Source organism: Genypterus blacodes, unplaced genomic scaffold (assembly GCF_046128005.1).
Source record: "Genypterus blacodes isolate CSIRO-AG114 ecotype Tasmania unplaced genomic scaffold, CSIRO-AGI_Gbla_v1 ptg000032l_1, whole genome shotgun sequence".
Lineage (NCBI taxonomy): Eukaryota > Metazoa > Chordata > Actinopteri > Ophidiiformes > Ophidiidae > Genypterus > Genypterus blacodes.
This window is the reverse complement of record NW_027466845.1, coordinates 8,759,432-8,765,949: the sequence shown is the minus strand read 5'-3', so window position 1 is coordinate 8,765,949 and position 6,518 is coordinate 8,759,432.

The following is a 6,518-nucleotide window of genomic DNA, read 5'->3' as shown; positions in this document are numbered from 1 at the left end:
GCGGTTGCTATGAGACGACAGCTGGCTGACAGTTACTCACTTGAATCATCGTCAGACTGCAGTTTTAATAAGACCTGCTTGTCTTATGAAGAAATACAGAATGTGGCTAAAAAAAAAACACAAAAAAGGAAATACTGCATGTAAATTTGATCAGTAGTAATGGAAGAGTTCTGACAAATAAATGCTTGAACAATTCAAGCAAACACTTTCTGTCACTACAGGACAGAAAGTGTTGCCACTACAGGAGCAGCAGTTGTGGTAAAAGGAAGGGCTACTGAGAAATCTAATGCACAACCAAAACAAAAGCCCTGTATGAGAGGATACCAGCTGTGTTTGTCTTTGTACGCCATACCGTCTGCTCAGTTGGATTAAACGGTAATAGGGCTGATTATTCACCCGGGCATGAGTAATTGCAAACAGGACTGAAGAAAGATGAGGAAGATTTCCTGTTTCATGTTATTTTTGTTTCCTGCTTACAGGTATGTAATTACCTTTGTGTTTATGTACCACACAGTACACAGATCCATCATGTTCCAGCTCATTTGTGTCTCTGCTGCTTATTGTATATAAAAGATGTTTTATGAAGGTTTGTAGAAAGACGTTATAATAGGAATGAGTCATTGAATTGTGCTTTTGAAAGTGAAGACCTGCATAAATTCATATCCAGCTCTGGTGACGAATGTTCAACAAACACAGACTTGAATTACTATATTACTTTTTGTATATATGGGGAGTTTCCTTGATATAAGATAAGAATATATGACAAAAATCTTCCTTAGACTCTACACTTCTCTGAGTTATCTCTATGAAGGTTTGGGCCCGAGTGCCTAAATGTGAAAACACTGTCAAAGTACATCTATATATTTAAATCCTTTTACTATTTTTATTTTTATTTTTTCCTTGACCCAACCCTTCACATTATATATATCTCTCACAAGACATTTGACCTATGGTAAATGTGTTACGTTTTTGCCTTTCGTTTTGCCTTTAAGCCCAAAATTTAAACGTAAAAGCAGTTTCAATTTGTCATGAAATACAAGCAGATAAGACTTCTATGACGAACTGCCTTACTTTCCCTGTTTTGATGTTTAAGTTTCCTCTTGATGTTTTAACTGATTATATCATTGCAAATTCTTTCCTAAAATGACTTTCACATCATGCAGAAGCAGAGCCACATGAGCATTCTGTTTGAGTCCTTTTGCTACCTGTTGCATTGAAACCCACCACAGTTTTGCACTGGGCAGACAGCAAACTAAGTTGTGCGTGTGTGTGTGTGTGTGCGTGCGTGCGCGCGCACGTGCGCGCGCGTTGTGTGTGGTTTTAAATAAGACAGGATCATTGGACTCTTGGAGCAGCAGGGAACCACCCAGACCAATCAGCCAACCAGAAGAGGTGAAGGCTTAGTATAATTTTGTTTTAGTGAAATATTAACGTAACTTACAACCTCATAGTAAAACTCAGATTTTACAAAACAGCCTAAGCAATAAAGGGGCCTGAAACAATTGTACTGCCTTCAAAAACATGTTTTTAAACATACCACATATAACGGAACACATAAAAAAATATACCGCCATACATAATATTGAAAAAATATGAAATTACAAAACTGAAAATGCACATAAACTAATTAATATCTTTACATTTAATACACTAATGTCAGTGTAGACTCATGCCTGTATTTAAAAAAAATGACAATGAGAAGTTGAGCTTTTATTGTGGTATGCATAACTTTAACTTTACTTCCTCTAGTTGACAAAAATTGGTAAAACCCTTTTGTAAATTTTAGTATCTATTTAAAAATGTAGAAGGAAGATGCTTTTGCCTCAAGTGAACATAAATCATTGCAAATGTATGTTTTTGGCAGTAGCTGTTGTAAGATGAGCATGCATCTTTTCTTTGTCTTGTAAGCTGTAAAAGAAGATTTCCAAGGTTACAACACTCATCAAACACTAGACATGACTATTACGAAAGATCTGCTTTTGAAAACGGAAAATGCAACCGTTAAGGTAACGTCAGCACGGTATAGAAACAGAAGAAACACTTCAACTCACTGGTTGCTGAGAGTGCCAAGCTTCATGTTCCAATGCCACTTTATGGAAGGACACAAATCACAATGGCATCTGCTGTAATTGCTTTAGAGGACAGCGTCAGCTTTGTTTCCAGAAATGGCCAAAATGTTCTCGAGTCAAATAGAGACAATCCATCAAGCATGAGGTCTCACACTGAATCTGAAATCCCATTGATCTCTAATTGTGAGCAGATCGTTTTCTCTTCCACTCAAACTGCATTTGAGTCGATGATGAATGGCAACCCAGAGTCTAGGGTCCGGTCGTCCTTGCATTCAGCCTAAGCTTCCGTTTGGCTTCACACTCTGCTTGGTAGAAGCAATCAGATAAATACTGACTCGCTCTCTTTCACCTCTGCTGATGAAGGGTTGAGACTTCCAATCCTATCTGCATCTTATCCTCATGTAATTGATAACCTGGCCGACTGGCTTAATGACAGCGATGACAAACGATCCCCAGATAAGGGTGAGAACATGGTTTCCAAACTCCAAGGAAAAGTGTATCCGTTTTATACAACATAATCCATCTTCCAGAATGATACAGCAGAAATCACTGTGAAGGAAATGGTCATGACAAACGTGTGTTTGACCTGCCGGAAAAATCGAGGCGCATTGTTCACTGGGGAATCTGCAGCTCTGCTTGCAATGTTTGCAGAGGAACCCAGTTCATATTTCAAACGATATGCAACCTCATCACATAGTTTACTGAAAAAAAAAGATGGAGAGCCAAAAGATATACATTCTCCCAACATCATCACAAATAAATCAGCTTTCAGTGTGAAAGGTCTAGAAAGGCTGGTTTACAATCCGACAAAGCATCACTCGTCGTCCAATGAAACTGAATTCCAATCAAAGCACTCAGAATGTTTCCCATATCAGTCTGCTTCTATCACTTACAAGAGCAGTTGGATTTCACACTAAGTCTCTTGCTGGGATATCATCTGCACAAACAAATGCAAAGGATCAATTGAGCCATCGATCGATGCATGCTTATCTTAGTGTAACATTTGCTACTTGGAGACCAATTGCAGCAAACGCTGTGATTTATCGGAAACAGGAGGTGTTTGGAAAACTGGTGAGCATCAAGGACCTACAATCACAACCGATATATCTCCGTAACAGCAAGAAGTCAACAAACATCCATTGTTGTTCATCCCAGGCCACACCCCAGACTTTATTAATGTGACCTTTAGGATGGAAGCTCTACAGCTGTCAGAGTCAAGTTCCTCCAAAAAGCAGTGATCATGGTGCAGCACTTAATCCAACTAAAGCTCTCGGTGCAATTACATCCTTCAGCCCAAAGAGGCCAACAACCTCTGCAGTCAAATATCCAGTGTCTCTCTCTCTGACAGGAAAAACTGATTCTTTGATCTCTTTATTGACTGACACTGGATCACTTCCAAGAAAACACAGCTCTCAGGCCAAAAAGGCAATATTGACTTTATTACTGAAGGATCGTGGTGCCAATCTTGCATCTGTGACCACATCAAGGCACCTGACAGACAAGCAGCAGTATCAGACACTTGCAACTGCACGCACGATGACATGTCTGTAGGAAGAAAAGTGGTGAAGCCTGTGACGTCTTTTCTTTCAGAGCCAAGGAGTGATGATGACAATGATGATGCACCTGTGTTTTTATTTTCTGAAATAGTAACCACGAGGGAATCAGGAGGTAGTCAGACAGAGAATACTCTGAGAATTAACGTTAGGACTAATAACAATGTGACGCCAACAAAACCAACCTTTGTCCATTTTACTGTTGATTTAGTCAGAGATTCACTGTCTGGCTACATTCTGAAGTCTGAACAGTCTTTTATCTCTCTGAAGAGAGATAAAAATGACCAGAATATGACAGTGATTTTGAAAGATGAGGTAATTATCAAGAGACGAGGAGAGGAAGGCGAGGAAATGAAGGCGCTGAAAGAGATACCAAAGGTGCCGGAAGGAGAGGAGTTCAAGAAGAAGAGTTGGAGAGAGAAATTTCCAGAGGATTAGTAAGTTCAGACAAGACAGAAAGCAGCAAACAAGAAAAAATCAATTAGTACTGTGGAGGAGATCAATGGAAATACACAGCGGGGTGGAGACCAAAAGAAGCAGCGAGGAAGACGGAGCGAGGACGGGGGAAGAGGGTGGAACTTTAAAACAAGGTGGAAAAGGTGAAGTTAAGGAGAAAGAGGCTAAGAAGTCTGGAATCGAAAAGCAGTCACATAAAGGATTAGTGGCGAGAAATGAAACAACTGGAAGTGAGGAAGACAAACAGAGAAGTTGGGACCAAGGAGGTGACAAATGTGGCCCTCGGACTCAGCACTAATTCTAAGGACCTTAACAGAGACAAAGGACACACTGCTTCAAACCTGTCTGCACGCCACAGTTTGATTAAACAGCCACTGGGAGCCACTAAGCGCAAGGACATTCATCTGGCCAGAAACACTGCACAAATTGTGGAAATGAAAAGCCTGTTTTTCCAAAAAGTGACACAAAATAACAGGCCACTACAATCTCTTAGCCTAGAAGTATCAAGAATGATATCTCTTCCTTCCCCACACACAGCCTTCTCACTTAACGAAGAAAGTTCTCTGAACAAAGTTGCAGAAGCTACGCTTTACGCAACTAGCAAAGTTTCAAGTGTAACTACTAAATCAATTGTCTCTCACAAGACAGTGTCGACCATCTGTTTTCACTCAGCGAGCAACGATTGACAGTTCCAGCTGAGCTATCGGGTGTTGAGCCATATTTTAGAGTAAATAACTCCACTGTTGTAGTCTCGGATCTGACGCACAGGTTTAGTAATTCAGAGAAAAAAGCAAATCCTAGTTTACAGACTGGTGGTGTTATTTCTGCCGGAGAGCAAACAGAACTCATTTTACCTTCAAGTATATTTGAATCCAGTACCAAGGACACTTTAACCTCGAACATGATTGAACAAGTAATTATATCTGCTCCCCTGGATCAGCAGACGCACACTGACTCATCACCTGAACCATTCACAGCAGCATCCTTGTCATCCCAGACCCACATCTCCATAGACCTAGCGCTTCTTCCCCACCAAGGACGCTCTGTCCCTGAGAGAACTCTGTCCTCTTCCTCCTCCTCTCCCCGCTTTGACATGACTTCGGGCCAGCCGTGCTCATTTAGCCTGGCAGAAAAGGCCCATTCAGATGCTTTGCGCGCTTCTCTTCAGGATAACTAGCCGAGATCTGAACGGGCCCTGACGGCTTCGATGAGCCCTTAAGCAACGAATGATCAATTTCCTCTCAGTGGCACGTCGCCACCGCTAATTCTAACGCTGTTTGGAGGTGACACTTTACCTGGCACTGATAGTCAGACAGCGCTAACAAGATCAGCCTCCAGTGACAGAACACTGAGGGCAGTCACCACTTTTGAATATGCTGAAGGTGAAAATGAGCATACAGAGGCCATGTTAGGAACTGTCAATGAGACAGATCAGCCTGCAAAGAATCTCTTCTAACCTTCCACAGAGTCTACAGCTGTGAGTAGTTGAGGTGAAGTGAATAAGCACACGGCTAACAACACAGGCAAACACAGCAGTTCTTCTTTTACAAGAGAAACGCACAATGGCACCCGATATCTTTCTAACAGGTCCAATGAAGTTAATTCTTTGTCTATAATAGGCGTATAGACTGACCTGTCCGATGCAGACGACAATAATGAAGCAAACAATACAGTAACAACTGCCCTCCAGAAAAATCCTGGTCTGTCCCAATTGGACAATTATAAAGAAACAAGCACCAAAACTGCTCAGGCAACCCACAAGATGAAGCAGCAAATAAAAAAGGATTCTGTGTCTGTTTTAAATTAGTTTTCCATTTCCGGAGCGTGACACAAATGATCAAACTACTACCACTGCTTTTGTCGAGTCTGGTCGACTGCCCAAAATAGGGGCTAATGATGCGACAAGCGATGCTGTGTCTGAAACTGCAGATACTGAGACGCTGCTTAAGAATGCTCTCACAGTTGCTGATATCAATCTTGGAGGTGACCTTAAGGCTCAAGCTACCTCGGCACCGCAGGCAGCTAATAGGATATTGAATGTTACCTCTGGCTTTAAGATAAATGCTATCTACAAAAGCAGTGATGTGTCTCTGGCACAGACCCCAAACTTTCCAACAGTGGCGAGAGACCCGTGCGACTCAGCAAAGCAAAGGAGTAGGAGTGCACTAGTCATTGTTGAGAAGTCACCTAGGGTTACAGTGCAGTCTGATAATCATATTCAACCTTCGTCACTGAGGCAGAATCCCTCGTCTGTCAGCATTGGAAATCTATCCCCTAGCGTGAAACGAAGACACACACCAGAAATACACAGCGTTGAGCTGACTGAGCATGAAATTACTACTACACAGACTGTTGAACAAAGTCGGTATGCCATAAATCGCCCGATCGATGACCCTGACCGAGGCGTCCAAGCAGGTCTGGTAAAGGTGACCCGCAGAGG